Raw genomic sequence first — 19,673 nt, forward strand, 5'->3', positions numbered from 1 at the left:
TTGTCGTATTATTCCGTTATATATTAGGTTTCTGGAATGACATAGTTTTCATTTCTGAAAATTATACTTAAGAAAAACAACATTTTAAAGAAAACAAATATAAAAAATTGTATAAAATACTTGCAGATAGATTTTTAAAACTTTTGGGAAAAACTTGGTGGATATTGGAGACCATATAATAATGAAAATGATGCAAAAGGTATTGTTTTGATGTTTGAGTGTAACATAATGTTTAATTGATATATGATTGAATTCCATCAATTGAATTGGAAATATAAATATTTAAATTGCATGGAGTAGTCAAACAGTTGCTCTAATACTTACAGCGCTGCTATATAACAAATAATTTGAGTTCAGGGAAAGTATGTCGTAATTCCCTCAAAAGGGTGTCGTAAGTTTACACGTTGCTTTAACAGCTGATTGTTTTGACTTTTGCTTGCTGTTTGTTTTAACTTTTGCTGAGTATGGGTGACAACAACAAGAGTAACAAGAGAGCCTCATCTATCACCAATATGTCTCGGATTCCTTCCCCTGCGGACAAAAAGGCAAAGTCCCGAATCAAGAACAACACTCCAGGACCAGAGGCGAAGGGAAAGGATGTATCTTGTGAAACTATTGTTGTAGACAGTGATGTAACACCCCCAAAGTTTGACAGTTCACACAGGGACAAGTCGAAATGTCCATGTAGTAAGTCAATATCGTCATGGAAGATTGACTGTGTAAAGTGCAAGCAATATTGGCACATAGACTGTCTAACTATGAATGGACTCAACCAGAAAAATGTCAACAGCATGACCAATTGGCACTGCCCTTTTTGTTTGGTTTCACCAATCCCCACATTCGAAACTGCTGAAGATGTGTGTTATGTGTGTAGGAACACTCTGACACTTCAAAAATCTAACAGTCAGTGTGAGACAGCTATTGCCACAGAGAAGCTTAATACCATCACAGCTTTTGGTGAAAAGCTTGCAAAGGTTGACTTTGACAGTCTAAACGACAGCATTGCTGCCATCCAGAACCTTGACCTCCATATCAAGCACCTACTGGTAAGTGACAAGGGCACTGCTCCAGCATGGGTTGAAGTGATGGAAGGAGATCTAAAGCAGCTGAAAACTTCAGTTGACTCTACACTCGGAAAGGTTTCTGAGTCTGATAGTGGCCTAACAGAACAGATTAAAGTGTTGAACAAGCAACTGCAGGACTTTTCTACTCCTCAAGTAAGTGCTCAATCTTCCTCCAAGACCAACGATCTCATGGAAAAAATAGAGAAGAATCTCCAGGAGCTAAATTCCAAGCAGTCTCTGGAGACGAATCAGGAGCTAACAGCCATTAGACAGTCTTTGAACACTCTTGAGCGAAATTCTTTGGCTTCTTCTGACCATTTAAACGTCCAAATTACCAGTTCTTCACTTGCCCCTGGCCCAGACCTAATAGCTAATGAGCATCTCCAATCAAAAGAAGAACCAGTTGTAGGCGCTATAGAAGAGTTTATTACCACAGAAGAGCAGGAAACTCTCCTCCTTGCCTGCCAATCACTTGACGAGGATTTTGTTGTGGAGGGAGCTCGTGCTGTGTATTCTTTGGGAGAACCATACAAGTATAATGGCTCCAAGTCATCCAATGGCCAACTAGCTTCAACTAGCTTCTCCAATCTAGTGGACAAAATCAATGGTGCATTCTGTAGTGGTGAAAAACCGAAGATCAATAGCCTGCTGATCAATCGCTTCAAAGAGGATGGCTCCCTACCGAAACACTCGGATGATGAAACTACCATCCACCCTGAATCCGAAATTTTCACTGTTTCTATTGGAGGCCAGTGCAACATCAAATTCTTTGATAAGAAGACGGATCATATGGCTCATGACCATACATGTGTGCCAAGATCCATGTATCGCATGACTCGACGCAGCCAAGAGTTCTACAGCCACTGTATCGAGGATGGGGCAATAACTGGTGGGGTGAGATACAGCCTAACTTTTCGTTCAGTTAGCTTTAGAAACAGGAACTCTACATGTATCATCGGAGACTCGCATACTGGTGGTCTCAAATTCGGGCTGAACCCCAAAAAATCATTTGGGCAGTTACTCCAGTAGCAGGGAATGGTTGAGTGTGCACTTCGATGTATACGATTTCTGACAACACAGGTTTGTTTGTTAGATCATTCTTAACCAAAATCGTTTAGGTACGCAATTTGTGTCGCTAGACATAACCCTACAGGGCAGATTTTCTAAATTACCCTCAGTCGCGTATACGAGATTTTTGTATTTCAGCTCCTGAAGGTCATAGAGGTTTCAATTTTAGCTTAAAATTACCGCAATGGACATATTTATATACAAGTTATGAAGCAACATAAGGTCTCCAGTGCTTTGTTTTATAGATATTGACAAAAAACTGTTTTTTGGCTCAGCGAACTAAAAATGGGACTGAATTTTGGTAACTTGAACTAGGAAGATCGTAGAGACTTGAATTTTAGCTTAAAATGAGCGCAAACATCACATTTATATACAACTTATAAAGCAATATAAGCCCTTTAATGCTTATTTGTTAAGATATTGACAAAAATCGGTCATTTTGGCTACAATACACGCGTGAGGAAAAATACCAAATTGGGCAACAACTTTGGTCTTTTTTTGACCAGTTTTGTGCTCAAGTTATTAAAATGTGCTTTGATGTTGTAGATCGGGTGTTTTCTTCCAATATGGGTTTCGGTATAAATCCGGAAGCACCCGGTTCATGGGTGATAGGGGTTAAAAACCCTAAAATGTCAGGCGATGGGCGAGACAATTGTCTGAATTTGGTTATAAAAACACTTGCACTCTTTGCTAGGGTTTGCTTTTTTATAAGTTCTTGAAGGTACATCCGGCATGATGTAAAGTCTATATCAAAGCATTTTAATGTGGTCTTAACAAGTTGCAAGATATTCAAGTTCACTAATAAAACAGAGATTGTAGGATATTCTTCTTTTACATATTGAGTAATTTTGGCTACACATGTGAGGAAAGATACCAAATTGGTTTACCAAACGAAGATTGTAGGTTATCTATTATTCTTTACATGATTATTGACGCAACTTCATAGTCAAACTTGTATTATTTTAAATATTTAATATTTATCCACACTCTCCATAAGAATATTATTGGGAGTCATTTTGTGGTTAAAATTCGATTAAATCAGTATTTCCAAGCAAAACACTGCCCCAAATTTCTCCTCCGAATATGGTCCGCTAGTTCGAAATTTTAGCACTTATAAACGTTATTGTTAGTTAGAGATTACATTAGTGTAATACCACTGAGACCAGATGTATACTGTATAGTAATCTATTCATATAAAGCGAAGAATGTGCATCTGAATGAAGATCAAGAGAAAAGAATATGAAGAGATATCAGCAGCTGACAGAAGAGATTGCAAGCTCCAGACAGTAGCAGTTCGAGTTCGAGTTCGAGGCATTTACAACTGCAGCCTCCAAACCTTTATGAACCACCTGAACGTAAACACTAAAGAGAAAAAGGCCTGCATGAAGATCGCTGAAATTAGCTTGACGGCATCATACACCATCTATCTGTCCAGAAACACCATTATATGGACATATGATTGGGAGTTAGTTCAGAGGCTAGTAATTGCATAGTAGGAGCGTATAGTGTTTGTAGAATGTAATTATTTTTACAAACTACCGTTCAAAACTTATAGATCAAGTGATTGCCTACCCACAATTATAGTACAACGTCGTGGGGTCAGTTGATATTGTTGCTAAAAATCAGGAGCAAGCGTCTTGAAACAGGATACCATGAATCTGTATAAGTTTCAAGTAGTTTCATTCTACGTTTAATATTATTATTGGGTCGTTTACGTTAAAGTTATATTTGGCCATTTTATAGCCTCCCCTCAAAAAGCCCACAATTACTCAATATGTAAAAGAATAATATCCTACAATCTCTGTTTTATTAGTGAACTTGAATATCTTGCAACTTGTTAAGACCACATTAAAATGCTTTGATATAGACTTTACATCATGCCGGATGTACCTTATAGAAATCATATATCTAAAAGACAGGGTGAGAATCCTTGTCAGGTTTTACTGGTTCTTCCAGGGCTCATGTCTGTCCGCATTGCACTTTGTGGCGAGGCAGCATTAGTGTCTATAAAAGAATCTTGTGCCTAGCGAGGGGACTCGCAATGCCATGGTGGGCCTTGAATACGCCAGCTTCTCTGGTTACTATAGAGCCGACAGCGCTAGTGGGCCCCCTTATGTACCAGGACTCTACCGGCAACGATCGACTAACGCCCTAGATATAAGCAAAGATTGGCGCGCAGTCATAAACAAATAAACAGCGGGTGCGCGCACAGAACTGCTTCCCGCTAGCACCAATAACACTCACCTGACTCCCATGTGACACTAACCTCACGCCGCGGTGCGGTAATTCGATCATGACAAGCCAAACCGGATTAAGTTAGTTAGTTAATATAGCCGTTCTGCTTGCCAGTCTCTACATTAATTAGCCCGCTGGGTTTTGCTGTCCCCCTGTTTGCAAATTTGCCGCCCCCTCGGAGAGTGTAATGGGAGTATCGCTACAATGTGGGAGTGTAATGGGAGTATCGCTACAATGTGGGAGTGTAATGGGAGTATCGCTACAATATGGGAGTGTAATGGGAGTATCGCTACAATGTGGGAGTGTAATGGGAGTATCGCTACAATATGGGAGTGTAATGGGAGTATCGCTACATTGTGGGAGTGTAATGGGAGTATCGCTACATTGTGGGAGTGTTATGGGAGTAATGTATAGTATAAGTTACCACACCAAACGTGTGTAATGTGTGTAATGGCATAAATGGACCCTGGATCAGAACCTGTATTTCCTGTGTCGTACATTATGATCCCTGCTCCTGTTATTTCTGGACTGAGTGAGAGTCCACCTCACGTGACGTCACAAACCCTCACGTTTTAGCTCAGCCACCAAAAGGCAGATAGTATCAATACAGTTCCACCTAACACACTATCCAAACGTTAGCACACCCGCAACCGTCATTAGCAACCTACGTCTCACCAAGTCTCAAGAGCCAGCATTACTCAGCACGGGCGTCATCCTTTCATGGTATGGTGTTGAGCGGCCAGGGTAACCACCCAGAACTTCCCTAGGGACCAAGTTAGTAAATCTTCGGAGGTGCAACCCCGATTCGGCTGATACCTTAGCAGGTATTATCATCCAGTGGCCCTCAGGGAAGGGCTTAATGCAGATGGATGGACTCCAGTAGGACGCTCCCCAAGTGGAGGGTCGCCACCTCTATATGACGGTGGTCAGTGGGTGTCGCGACAAAAAAAAAAAAAAAAAAAAAAAATATATCTAAAAGAGAATGATGTAGAGGGGGATGATTAGTAGTTAGAAATCGGATCGATGTAGCAGAAAAAAAGCAAACCCTAGAAAGAGTGCAAGTGTTTTTATAACCAAATTCAGACAATTGTCTCGCCCATCGCCTGACATTTTAGGGTTTTTAACCCCTATCACCCATGAACCGGGTGCTTCCGGATTTATACCGAAACCCATATTGGAAGAAAACACCCGATCTACAACATCAAAGCACATTTTAATAACTTGAGCACAAAACTGGTCAAAAAAAGACCAAAGTTGTTGCCCAATTTGGTATTTTTCCTCACGCGTGTATTGTAGCCAAAATGACCGATTTTTGTCAATATCTTAACAAATAAGCATTAAAGGGCTTATATTGCTTTATAAGTTGTATATAAATGTGATGTTTGCGCTCATTTTAAGCTAAAATTCAAGTCTCTACGATCTTCCTAGTTCAAGTTACCAAAATTCAGTCCCATTTTTGGTACGCTGAGCCAAAAAACAGTTTTTTGTCAATATCTATAAAACAAAGCACTGGAGACCTTATGTTGCTTCATAACTTGTATATAAATATGTCCATTGCGGTAATTTTAAGCTAAAATTGAAGTCTCTATGACCTTCAGGAGCTGAAATACAAAAATCTCGTATACGCGACTGAGAGTAATTTAGAAAATTTGCCCTGTAGGGTTATGTCTAGCGACACAAATTGCGTACCTAAACGATTTTGGTTAAGAATGATCTAACAAACAAACCTGTGTTGTCAGAAATCGTATACATCGAAGTGCACACTCAACTATTCCCTGCTACTAGAGTAAGTGGCTCCCCGGAAAACAGTATTTTGCTCCGGTAGTGGGGGATATAAATCCTACAGTTTCATGTGGATACAGGAATGTTCTCTTGATGTGTGGTATAAATGATATCAGGAAACCTGAGATCAAAAATACCGCTGATATAAAGAACAATGTTTTTAAACCATTTGTTCAGAAAGTAGAAATGATCCAAGCGCTTAACCCCAAAGCAAATATATTTGTGTGTCCGCTGCTGCCAACCAAACTCGTTGAGCTAAATCGTAAAGTTGCACATTATAATGAATTAATTTTTAAGGAGCTGCTCCATTCCAACTTTGGTGTGACTTTGGTACCTGGTTTTGACATGTTCTGTGATGAGGCTGGGCTCCTAAGCCAGCAATTCTCTAGGAACATTGGACGAAACCAGAGACCGGACTATTTACACCTCAATTGGAGTGGTACAGCAAAACTGGGGGTTCTTATACGTAATACAATACTTTTAAGGATGAATGGAGGGACTGATAGAAGGAAGAAGAGATCGGATAAAGTTGACAATCGCTTATACTCCCAGACGATGGGTGGTTCCTCTCCTGCTGCTGCTGCGACTCAACATGGGGAAGGTTACGTACCGTACCCATGAATAAATTGACCAAAGAGGTATGCCCTGTCTGTACAAAATTCATTTCCATTGGCCAATTCATTGCTGAATGTTGTAGGTGTGACTGTGCTATGCACCATAAATGCTATACTAAATCCAGTACAAACAAAATATATGAAGATTTTTACTGTCCTAACTGTGTACACTGAGCAAGTACTCGTTACAATCCGTTTATATATGAAGATACTGACTCTGAAAATATTAGTACTGACATTGATGAAACACTTGTAAACATCAACCGATTACTCAATAACTGTAACCCATATAGTGTTAAAGAATTTAATAAAACATTTTGCAACCAAATGAACGAGTACTCATCATTATTATTTCAAAATATCGATGGTAATAAATCTAACTTTGATACTCTGGCAATAGAACTACAGAGATATATGAAATTTTCGATCATTGCTTTAGCAGAAACAAATGAAGGCCCCGAATTAAGTGACCTTTACCAACTGACTGGATACAATAGTTTCTACCAAAACACTTTGCAAGATAAAAGAAAAGGCACTGGAGTCGCTCTTTATGTATGTGATACCCTCAGTGCTACAGTAAATGGCAATTTGTCCCATATATCTGAAAACCTAGAAACTCTATTTGTTACGATAAGCAGCAAGAATACTCCGGTCACTGTTGGTGTAGTGTATCGCCCTCCAAGTGGTGATGTAAATGTTGCATTATTAGAACTCTCAGCAATTCTCGATAATTTGCCGAAATGCAGTTACCTGGCAGGTGATTTCAACATTGATCTACATAATAAGGATAATGCGATTGTAAAACGTTATGAGGAAGTCCTGTTCAGTAGAGGATTTTTTCCCCTAATATCTCTGCCAACTCATGAGAAGCCAGGTTGTAAAGTATCGTGTATTGACAATATTATAACTAACGATGTAGAGAGTATAATAGCCTCAGGCACACTTACTGATCGTATATCCCACCACTCACCAGTCTTTCAAATATTTGAAAAGAGTATGGGATCCACTAAGAGTAACCTAAAATATAAACAATATTACGACTACTGTAAGTCTAATGTTACCTCTTTTGTAAAGGACTTGGAACATGAATTAGAGAATAAAGTAATTGACAACTTCACGGTATTTCATGATGTTTTCAAAAGTAGTATCGATAAAACGTGTAAGTTGGCAACCCCTAAGTCTTCCAAAAGAACTACACAAAATAACCCATGGATCACACCTGGGCTTATAGCCAAAATCAAGCATCAGCACCAACTCTATGACAATTGGGCTAAAGTTAGAAAGAAAAAATGTAAACTCGGTGAAACTGATTATAAAGGTGGAACATGTCAATGCTTGAAATGTTGTGAAAAACGTTCTAGATACAAAACTTATAAGGATTATAGAAGGATGGTTAAAAAAGATCGCAAAGATGTTCAAACTAAGTATTTCATGGGAAAATTTGCAGACACAAACGGTAATAGTAAGAAGACATGGGAACTGATTAATCAAATACGGGGCAAACAGAAACGGCAAATAAAACCACTGTTTACTATAAACAATGAGAAGATAACCAATCGTAGAGTAATAGCCAATGAATTTAATAAGTATTTTGTTTCTCTAGCGTCTAATTTAAACGGGGCATATAATGAAATTGGAGAACTAACTATTAACAATCTTCCTAGTTTTTATGACTACCTGCCTAGAGCAAACACGTCCAGTATTTTCATTAATGACTGTACAGCTGACGAGGTTAGAATGATTATATCTGAACTGAAGAATGGGAAGTCATCCGACATCCCAATACATTTAGTTAAAGAATCGTCTAAAGTGATCTGTCCTATACTATCTTTATTATACAGTGAATGCATGAGGAATGGAGTATTCCCAGATGATTTAAAGACTGGGAGAATCAGTCCGATCTATAAGAAGGATAATGAGGAATTGCTGGAAAACTATAGGCCAGTATCAACTTTAGCTGTTTTTGGTAAGATATTTGAAAAAATTATTTACAACAGACTATATAGCTTCTTTCAGTCCCAGAAAATGATTTACGAGAACCAGTACGGATTTAGAAAAAATCACTCCACAAGCCATGCCCTCAACTCCTCAGTGAATTACATAGAATCCTGTCTTAGCAAAAAACTGCATGTACTTGGAATATTTATTGATCTATCTAAAGCGTTTGACACGATCTCACATGAAAAACTACTTAATAAACTAGACAACTATGGAATACGTGGAAACGCCAATAGACTCATCGCTAGTTATCTCTCTAATAGATATCAATATGTCTCTGTACTGGGCGAAGAGTCTGACAAGCTGCCTGTTCTCTTTGGAGTTCCCCAAGGCTCTTGTCTCGGACCCTTGCTATTTATAATATATGTTAACGACTTATTTAGAACAACTGATCTGGGCAAGTTCATACTATTTGCAGATGACACAAACATATTCGTAGTAGATGAATGTAGAAAAAAACTGTATGCAAGAGCAAACGAAATTCTCCGTTTGTTACACCAGTACATGAAATGCAATCTATTACATATAAATATAAAGAAATGCTGCTACATTCACTTCAATCCGTCACGTACAGCTACTGATAATGAGGCAGATAACGAATCAGAATATATACTAACTCTAAATAATACGGTAATAAAGCAAGTTAAAGAGACCAAGTTTTTAGGTGTGATTATTGACGAAAAGCTAAAATGGGATGTTCAAATAAGAGCCCTCAACTCGAAACTTAGGTGTGAGATCGGAAGACTCAGTAGAATACGACACGTTATCCCGAAAAAACACCATAAAGAATTGTACCACACGTTATTTGAGTCACACCTAAGATTTGGAATATCGGTATGGGGTGGGTCGAGTAATAATATGCTTCAACCTATCTTCATCACTCAGAAAAAATGTATCAGAATACTATTTGGTGACCTTGAAGCATATCTAGATAAATTTAGAACATGTGCCAGAACACGTTGTATAGATGAACAAATCCTAGGAAGAGAATTCTTTGAAAAAGAGCATACAAAGCCGTTGTTTAACAAGAACGGCCTTCTTACCGTCCACAACCTGTACAAATACACATGTCTATTAGAACTGTTCAAAATTGTCAGATTAGAATCTCCAATCTCACTCCTATCTTTACTCCACAGATCACCATCACAAAGACGTTCAGACCAGTTCATCACCCCGAACCCATCCTCCTCTTTCATTTATCAATCAACAAAAATGTGGAACGACTGTCGAAAAATTGACAGTTTGATAAGCTTTACTAAGTCAACGAACTTAGTTAAAGTAACACTGAAAAGTGAGCTACTCAAGATACAGTCCAGGTACGAAGAATTAGAATGGACAGAATTAAACTTTGATAAGAATGAGCTTGTATTTTAAAACAGAGTCCTTTGACTTTATTATTTTGAAATTGAAGAATCGTCTGGCCATAACTCATTTCGTTCGCATTACAGATTCACATTCACTTTCATTTTCACTATCACGCACAGTACAGGGTCATACCTCAATACCAAATTATTATAGGGCACAAGAACAAATTTGTTTACAATTATCAAAATTTGTTGAGCCCAGCAGCTTACTTCCTATCCTCTCTTCCCCCGTCGTCTGGAGCGTGTGATTTTTGTTGATATCCGAGCTCTTGTTTTTATCTTTTGGTTAACTTTCTGTGATTGGACTCGGTATTTTCGTCCCCGCCGAGTGGGACGATGCTTGCTCGCCAGTTAAGCTATACTTTAGATGACACTAATTTCTACAAACCACAAAATATTAAATATAAAATGTGTCCAGTATGGCGCAAATGCATAATTTGATAATTTCTCGACGCTGTCGTCGGGGTGAGAGTTATCTGAACCAACTGCATGCCCCTACGATTGCGTCACCACTGGTGAGCAAGCATTTGTTTGTTGTTTAGTTGTGTTGGAAGGGAACATTACTTGATTAATTCATCCATTAGGATTTTAATAACGATGAGCTAAGATATACCGTTCATCTTAGACTATTGGATCAATCTTATTATATGATTAGATTTTATAAACGAACCTGGCATACAAAAGATTGTAATGCGGAGGTTGGCTGGCTCTTCTATAATAAATACGACACTCCAACTTATAGAATGCTTGCTAGAGATAAAACAAAATATTATCAGACTATACATGCAGCATGAGTAACTGGTGGATAAGCCTTCGGTAAAAACGGATCCGGAAAAGTCAATGCGGCACTCGGGTCCTTGGTATTGTCGTCGGTATATTGTCCATTATTTACGTTCTGCTTTCATAGTTCAAACAATAGTGAGCTCTAAATATACAGCTTTAAACCGATTAAGTATGAATGAATGAAATACCTGACAATCCGCACTCCTATAATTCAAAAGCATGAGTAACTCGTAGTGATGTACGATTTCTAGAAAGTTTAAATTAAATTTGGCGCTCACAGGTCCTCGTGATCATGTGATCGCCGCATAATGTTCTGTAAATGCGCAGGGCACCTTCAAGCTTAAATTATTCACCATACTGAGGCAGTCAACCAACGCGCGGCTTTATTTTTATGATATGATATGTTTTGATTGTTATTAATAAATACCAACATTTAAATTTGTTTTACTAACCAGAGCTCTTTCGCTTGCAGTAGCGTGCGACCGCCGAAGGCGGCAAAGAGTATATTCTACTTGTGAATTGTGAAACAAGCGCGTCACGCAGTACGCGTATACATATGGATATGCTATGCTATGTGAAGTCAAACGGTTAAATTAAAATCATGTCATAGCTTGAGGCGCGCAATATCTCTCGCGAAAACACATTAAATTTAATTATTGATACGTACAAGGACGTTTACAAGGAAAGAAAAAATTTTTTAAGGAAAGAAAAATTTTATTTACCACAAAACAATCAATACATAATGTTATATTCATAAATAAATTCAAATTTCAATTTCAAACACATATACAGTACGCCGCGCACACAGCCACAATTTTCAATTGTTCAGAAATTTGTAGGTCAGCTGTAGGCGCCGCGCACAGGATCTATTTAATTGTTATCTTACAATTACATGTCGCATTTCTTAATTACTAGAGCCAAAATTTCAGAAGCAAAATAATTTAAAACATATTTCTGTCGTTCACGCAGTACAGGCCGTGAGCACTGTGATCTAATTAATAGATCGAATAATAATAATGGAGAAATTCCAAAAACCGCGCGCTCGTTATTTGTGATTAAATTGAGTGCGCGCCTCTGTGAGCAGCAGTACCGCTCAAGCATGAAGTACTAAGCGGTACGCAGTTCTGCGTGAGGCGTAGACATTTGTAGCACACGTTTCATTCAACTAATCAATTATGTGACATGTAATTATATTAAAGCAAAAAGAATATTAATTTTAGTAATAATTGACGTAAACATATGTGCTTAAATAACATTTATAATCTAGCGAGTTACCAATAATATAATACTATTTGTTTGTATTATTGATTATATATGTTTACACTAGCCTATATTATGATGGAGATATACATTATATAATTGCTCCAATATTCAACACTGCTAAACAACAAATACCTACTCGCCCATCGATGAAGCAGTCGCCAAAACAAAGCTCAAAGTTAATATACCTTCGTACTTCGTTTTGGAAACTGTAGAATGCCAGTAAATAATTAGTGTTTCAATCGTGTATTCGATGGGCAAGCACTCGGCACTCGAGGCCGAGACAAACGGCACCGGCCCCGCCCTGCAACCATGAAGTAATGTAAGCAGTAAGGCGAGGCGGTGGTGTGCGCCGTTTATACGGCCCACAGCACGAGACATTTTGAGCTCCAAGACTTAAGACTATGAAAGTCCCGAGTTAAACGTAGCGACTTACCATCGTCAGCCGTCAAAAATTTAGAATTTGTATGTTATAAACTCTACATCTGATATCAGTATAACATGTAATTTAGTTTGTTATTGGCTAAATTTTTAACTCGATTAAGCGATGCAGACGGATGAACTAGGCTCCTCCTCCGTCAAAAACACAATGAGAGGGGATGAGAGAAGGTTTACAAAAATAAATTTATATTACAGTGAAATAATGTCAGATCAGCGTTTAGTTGCTAAAAAGTCACAGTTCTAAATCCAAGTAGAAAATCCCTCACCATGAATATATTATGATTAAAATATTTAAACTAAAAAAGTCATGGTGTCGTTCTAAAGGTGAATGCATAACGTTCAAGCTAATAGCTAACACATAAATAAAAAGGCAGGGAAACCCTTACAGAAAAACTAAGTGAAATGTAAAAGAATGAAGATGCTTGAGATATGTCCGTGTGGTATAAGGGAGTCGACAATGTGATTGTGGTGGAGTGGAGTGCAAATGTAGAGTGCAAATGAAGTAAAGGGGCTGCGGAGGAATGGTGTTGTCTCGTACTGTGACACTAATGTTCGTGTTTCTTAATAGGAAATCGTGTTCTGCATAGCTGAGCGACGAATTTGGTAAATTTCACTATGTGCTCCGGTAGAATGCGGCTCTTCATGTCATGAAATAGCAACGACTTTGTGGGCTCCTTTATGTTAGTCCTACTGGACTGGTACCTGGGACATGTTCTAAGGAAGTGTTCTTCATGTTCTATTATCGGGTCAACACATGGAAGATTAAGGAAAAGCTCCATCATGGACTTTTCGCTTTTTCGGATCCTTTTTCGGATCCTAGCCACTAAGTTGCTTCCAGTTGTCGACGGTAGAGTGAGGTACGGCTCCGCTTCGAAAGCCACTTTAACTTTATTGTAGAAAGTAAGTTTTTTATTGCTCTTTGAGTGTGCTTCTTTGCAGGTCAATCCTAAATCGTCTTATGATGTGATTTTTGACCTGACTCTTAGCTTCTTTTTTGTGGTCAGCTATCCTCTAAATTTGACTCAACAAATATTCCAGCCTCTCTACAGATTGTTAAGGATCAAGAGCCACATGTTGTTAGTGGAACTGTGAAGAGTCTTGGGCTGTATTTGGACAGTTATCTTTCAATGAGTGATCAGATTACGTCAGTTTCTAAGATTCAGCTTGTTCATGCTCTAGTACTCTCTAGAATTGATTATTGCAATAGCGTATATTTTGAACTGAGCTCTTATGATTTAAGTCGTTTACAGAAGGTGCAAAATTCTGCTGTAAGATTTATTTTCGGGAGAGGAAGAAAGGCACACACTACTCCACTACTTAAGAAAGTTCATTTTCTACCAGTTAGATTAAGAATAGATTTTAAGATTGCCCTACTTGCCTACAAGTGTTTAAATAATATAGCTCCTCCTTACTTAAAAGAGTTGATATCTCCTAGGCAGCAAAGTTTTAAAAATGTACGTCTTGATAATGATTATTTTTACCTTAGTTTTCCGCCCTCTCCTAACTATGTAAACACAGAGAAAGCTTTTAGTCACTGTGCAGTTAAAGTATTTAATTCCTTGCCATACGACATAAGATCAGCTGAGTCAGTTACATTTTTCAAAAATTCAAACTTTTTGTTCAGAATATAACAACTATGAGAACTTTATCGTGCCGTAAGTTAACGACGGAAAGATTCTCCTTGGTCTGCCGGAGGCATAGAAAACTTTACTAGTATATGATGTTTTCAAGGGGCACTTGGCGGAAAAAGTCAACGAAATTATGGCACTCAACAACATGGTTCATGAACTAGTCCCTGCCAACAAGACAAACTTGTTCCAGCCTCTAGAAATTACGGTAAATCATATTGTTGCCAATGACATTGTCCGACGTTGTTATAGTTCATATTACTCAGGGGAGGTAATGAAACAGTGCTAGGAAAGCACTACGTGATGTTAAGGACTAAGGTTAACCTAAAATTATCTAAGATAAAACCACTTCACGCCCAATGGCTTGTAAAGGTTAACACTGAAATGCAGGACCACTGACCAGGGTAGTTTGATAAAAAAGGTTTCCATAAAGCTAGAAATCACTGATGCTTTAAGCATGGACTATTTCATGCACAAAAACCCATTTGATGAAGATGATATATGTGATATTAGACACTGATCATGTACACATATTTTAACATTTTTACTGTTTAAAGGGGGGGGGGGGGGGGGGGGGGGGGGTGTCACGTCCGTCTATGTCCGCTTGTCTCATAGAATCCAAAAAGGACAGGACATAGGCGGACATAGGCGGACATAGGCGGACATAAACGGACATAGGCGGACATAGGCGGACATAGGCGGACATAGACGGACATAGGCGGACATAGGCGGACATTAATGGACACCTAAATTGCTAAATAAAATGTTCAATTTTTGCTGTTATAGGGGGATCATGTTTTTTGTCCGTTCGGTACCCTATATTTTCAAAACGGACAAAAAATAGAGCGGACAAAAACGGACAAAAATGGACAAAAACGGACAAAAATGGAAATAACATTTAGATGCTTCCTCCTCCTACTCTTACTCCTCCTCCCCCTGGGTCTTCCTGATCTTCCTCAGTCCTCTTCCTCCTCCCCTCCTCAGTCCTCCTCCTACTCCTCCTCCTCGTCCTCAGTCCTCCTCATCAGTCCTCGACAGTCCTCCTCCTCCCCAGTCCTCCTCCTCCTCCTGAGTCCTCCTCCTGGGTCCTCCTCCTGGGTCCTCCTCCTCCTCTTCATCCTCCTCCGATCCTCTTCCTCCTCAGTCCTCAGTCCTCCTCAGTCCTCCTCCTCATCCTTCTCCTCAGTCCTCCATCCTCCTCCTCAGTCCTCCCTCAGTCCCCCTCCTCCTCCTCCTATTCAGTCCTCCTCCTCATCCTCCTCCTTCTCAGTCCTCCTCAGTCCTCCTCCTCCTCCTCCTCCTCCTCCTCCTCCTCCTCCTCCTCCTCTTCCCTCCCAGTCATCCTCCTCAGCCATCCTCCTCAGTCCTCCTCAGTCCTCCTCAGTCCTCCTCCTCAGTCCTCCTCCTCCTGGGTCCTCCTCCTCCTCTTCATCCTCCTCCTCTTCCTCCTCGGTCCTCAGTCCTCCTCCTCCTGGGTCCTCCTCCTCATCCTTCTCATCAGTCCTCCTCCTCCCCAGTCCTCTCCCAGTCCCCCTCCTTTTCCTCCTCCTATTCAGTCCTCCTCCTCCTCCTCCTCCTCAGTTCTCCTCAGTCCTCCTTCTCATTTCTCCTAAGTCCTCCTCCTGAGTCCTCCTCCTGAGTCCTCCTCCTGAGTCCTCCTCCTCTTCCTTCTGAGTCCTCTTCCTGAGTCCTCCTCCTCCTCCCTCTCAGTCATCCTCCTTAGTCATCCTCCTCAGCCATCCTCCCCAGCCATCCTCCTCAGCCATCCTCCTCAGTACTCCTCAGTCCTCCTCCTTCTCAGTCATCGTCAGTCCTCCTCCTCAGTCCTCCTCAGTCCTCCTCCTCCTCCTCCTCCTGGGTCCTCCTGGGTCTTCCTGATCCTCCCAAGTCCTCTTCCTCCTCCCCTCCTCAGTCCTCCTCCTACTCTTCCTCCTCGTCCTCAGTCCTCCTCATCAGTCCACAACAGTTCTCCTCCTCCCCAGTCCTCCTCCTCCTCCTGGGTCCTCCTCCTCCTGTCTGTGTCCGCCAATGTCCCAAAAAACACGTCCGTTGTCTCATAGAATCCAAAAAGGACAGGACATAGGCGGACATAGACGGACATAACACCCCCCCCCCCCCCCCCCCCCCCCCCCCCCCCCCCTTTAAACGACTACTTTTCTTACTTACTGTATAAAAATGGATTTAAAAATCATTTGCTGAAATAAAAAAACGGTCATTCGAGCGGAGAGGGGGGGTACCAATGGCATAAATGGCATAATGGAGAATTGGCCAAACAAAATTTCCATTTATGCCATGAAATTTCTATGCCATTTGATGAATTTTATGCCATTTGTCTCCATTCTATGCCATTCGAAATATGAAATTTTAAAACTTTGAACTGAGAATTTAATTTAACGAATTGTCTGCACCCCACTAGTACTGTCCACCTTTATCTCTATTTATTGTACTACAACATCTATTTTCACCCATTAAATTCCTCAAAATATCCCTAGCAATGGGCATTATTGATTATAATTACGTTCAATGTATATCAATATGATATGATGATTTGGTTGATTGTGGACAAGTGACCGGGCAGTATGGCATAGTACACGCTACACACCGTATAACAGAGAGGACAGTCGACTGAATGCTCCCAGTCAATCGGATATCCAAATTAACAGTGGAAAACTGTAACATTACCAACTCGATTAAAATATTATTTGTTAATGGTGTGTACAGAATACAGATGTATCGTGTCGGGACCGTGTTCATGTAGAATGTTTTGAAATTTAAACATTTTCACAAGATTGATAATGATCTGTGTTTCGAATGGGTAGCCTCTTAAAAGTAATATTCATTGATATCTCGACGAACCTGTATATTAGTATTACATAACAGTTCACCAAATGACCTGAAATACTTGCTTCCTATTATACAAAATTATGATGACATAATATATTGCTTAAATATCTTCATATTCACTGCTGCATGGCAACATAGCACTCCTTAATTATTTTTCTATAATAACGTTAATCTAGTATAATCATTGTAGGATTTTGAACATCTCACAATTTGGGCTGTAGGACTGTAGAGCGGGGGACTGTATGGCGTACTTGGTCAAAATTAGGACCCTAGAGCGGAGTCAAATCGCCAGGGTAGGAATCTAGAGCGGAACCCCCTTACCGGAACCATACTATAAGGACCCTAGAGTGGAGTCAAATCGCCAGGATAGGACTCTAGAGCGGAACTCCCTTACCGAAACCATACTATGAGGACTCTAGAGCGGTACCCACATGTAAATTTTGGAGCGGTTAGAAATTTGAGATCGGACTGTAGAGTGGACTTGGTCGGAAGATTGAAATCAGATTAGATACAACTCGTGATTGATTATTATAATTGTGAGATTAGAATAATTCATGGAGTTGTTGAAGCAGAAAATTGTCCTAGATTATTTATATTATACATCATATCATATTGTAATTTTTAGATACGTTAGACAATTGTTCGGTATAAACTTCTTCCATTTGACTGAAATATCCTGATGCTACTCTAAAATGCAAAAAGATTCTTTGATAAAGAGGTGTAATTATGAAAACTGGGCATGTGACCAACAAAAGATGATAGTCGATATAATATATACTAATTGTGTTCTATTTCAGAGAATGTACCACCAAACATGTTGTCTGTGGGGTTTGATACTTACTTGTAACAATGGTGTGTTTCCATTGCTTAGTGAATCAATTAAAGTTAACAAGTCGGTAGAGAGAAGAACGCAATGCCCCCCAGAGACAGTTAGAGTAACTAGTAATTACAAAGCCCACCGGCATTATACAGTGAGGATCAGGACTACTGCAATTGCAGTTAGACTGCCGTGTGGCAAAGAGTTCACGGGTTTAGCGAAAAAGAGACAAGGAACTGCGTTGCTCTTAGACTTGAAACAAGGGAAAGATCCAAAAGGGATACCGTAGATCATTGGGGAAAGATGTCCTATGGCAGAGGATGCAATAGCGAAGATTTTAAGTCATCTGACAACATCTATTTCGAGGACTCAGTAAAAAACTTGTTACCGAGTTTAGGTAAAGTTTGAAACATAAGTGGACCAGACAGGGTTGTCTCTACAGAGATTACATATCTGAGTTTGGAGAGTTGCTCGCGGATCTCAGGAGACACAAAATCACTCTTCCTGAAGCAGTCCTGGCCTACAGATTCCTTAACAGCGCTACCTTCCGTCAGAAAAAATACGATCTCGCTTTGGCAACGTAAAGGATCTTACTTATAAAGCTATGTGTGAACGACTCGGGAAAATCTTCTCCGTCAATCGAACCTTTCCACACCGCCTGCGTCAATATCAGTGAAGGTGAAACATGCGGAATGAACCTATACATAAACTCAACCCAAGGGTGGACGAGGAAACTACAGAAGGATGTCAGAGGACGTGGGAATCATCATCACCGTATAATCGACAAAAGAGTGCGTTATACTGGATGCTATGCTTGTGGCGATAAAAACCATATGCTAGATGGTGAACATGCAAGAACAGAGCTTCTTCAAGTTCAACGCTAAGATAATGCACCGTAATTCGCCAAGATTGGTGTTGAGATGTTACGGCCATGGAAGCAGGAGGGTGCCATTCTTACATTCATGGTGGTGTCTGATCTGAAGATGTTGTGAGATTTGAAGAGTGCCTGAGAGTGATAACGAAACCTTTGTTCTCTAGTATATGAGTCATTAGCATGTGCAGTTATTGGGATTCCGGATGTACAAAGACAGTTGTTGGGTAGGAACTGGGTGAATCACTTTACAGAGCAAACTCTGGAAGAAAAACAACTGCAAAATGATGGTTAGTGAACCTTGCTCGACGCCTTTAGATTTGGGGATGGCGACTCGAAGTCATTACCACAGAAAAGACTATTATCCCTGGGCGAATGCGAAAGCCAGATGTTCGGATAGAAGCACCATTGTTGAGAAAGAACTGCCGTTGCTTCTCAGTAAAGCCCGCATCGTTAAAGAGAGCTGGGCTGTGTTGGATTTCACAAATGATACAATGAGATTCATTGGAGATTGTGTTGATTTGTTTTGAAACTCAAATCAAAGCATATTGCGTTCCTCTTTGTAAAAAGACGCATGGACCATTGGGCCGCCAGAACGAAAGCCCCACATCTGGTGATGACACTCAGCGAAGAAGGTTTGTTTGGTACTGACGAAAAAAGGAGCTTAGGAGGAAAGTGGAAAAAATCCACCAAACAATTCTCACACCCCTCTAGTGTAAACTTGAAAACATTGCTGAAAAACTGCAGGATTAGAGACCAGAAACGAATACCATGAAAGCACTTGAGAGGTATCCAGCAGTTGTAAAATATGTCGATGTACCAGAAACCCAAGTCAAGACCAGTGGAAGGGTCTCAAGAGGAAAGGTGTTCAACGCATGTGATGCAATGGCCTTAAGCATGTTCC

The 19,673-nt window shown here is 40.0% G+C and overlaps 1 protein-coding gene across 1 annotated transcript in view; it reads left to right on the forward strand.

Moving 5' to 3' along the window:
• The first annotated feature begins 331 nt into the window (after positions 1-331).
• LOC134815783 (calcium-binding and coiled-coil domain-containing protein 1-A-like) overlaps positions 332-19,673 on the forward strand; it is a 43,996-nt gene continuing 24,654 nt past the window's right edge. The window contains exon 1 of the mRNA XM_063824372.1: positions 332-350. The gene's annotated coding sequence lies outside the window, so the exon portion shown is untranslated. The remainder of the gene's footprint in view (positions 351-19,673) is intronic.

Source organism: Bolinopsis microptera, chromosome 5 (assembly GCF_026151205.1).
Source record: "Bolinopsis microptera isolate Bmic1 chromosome 5, MBARI_Bmic_1.0, whole genome shotgun sequence".
NCBI lineage: Eukaryota > Metazoa > Ctenophora > Tentaculata > Lobata > Bolinopsidae > Bolinopsis > Bolinopsis microptera.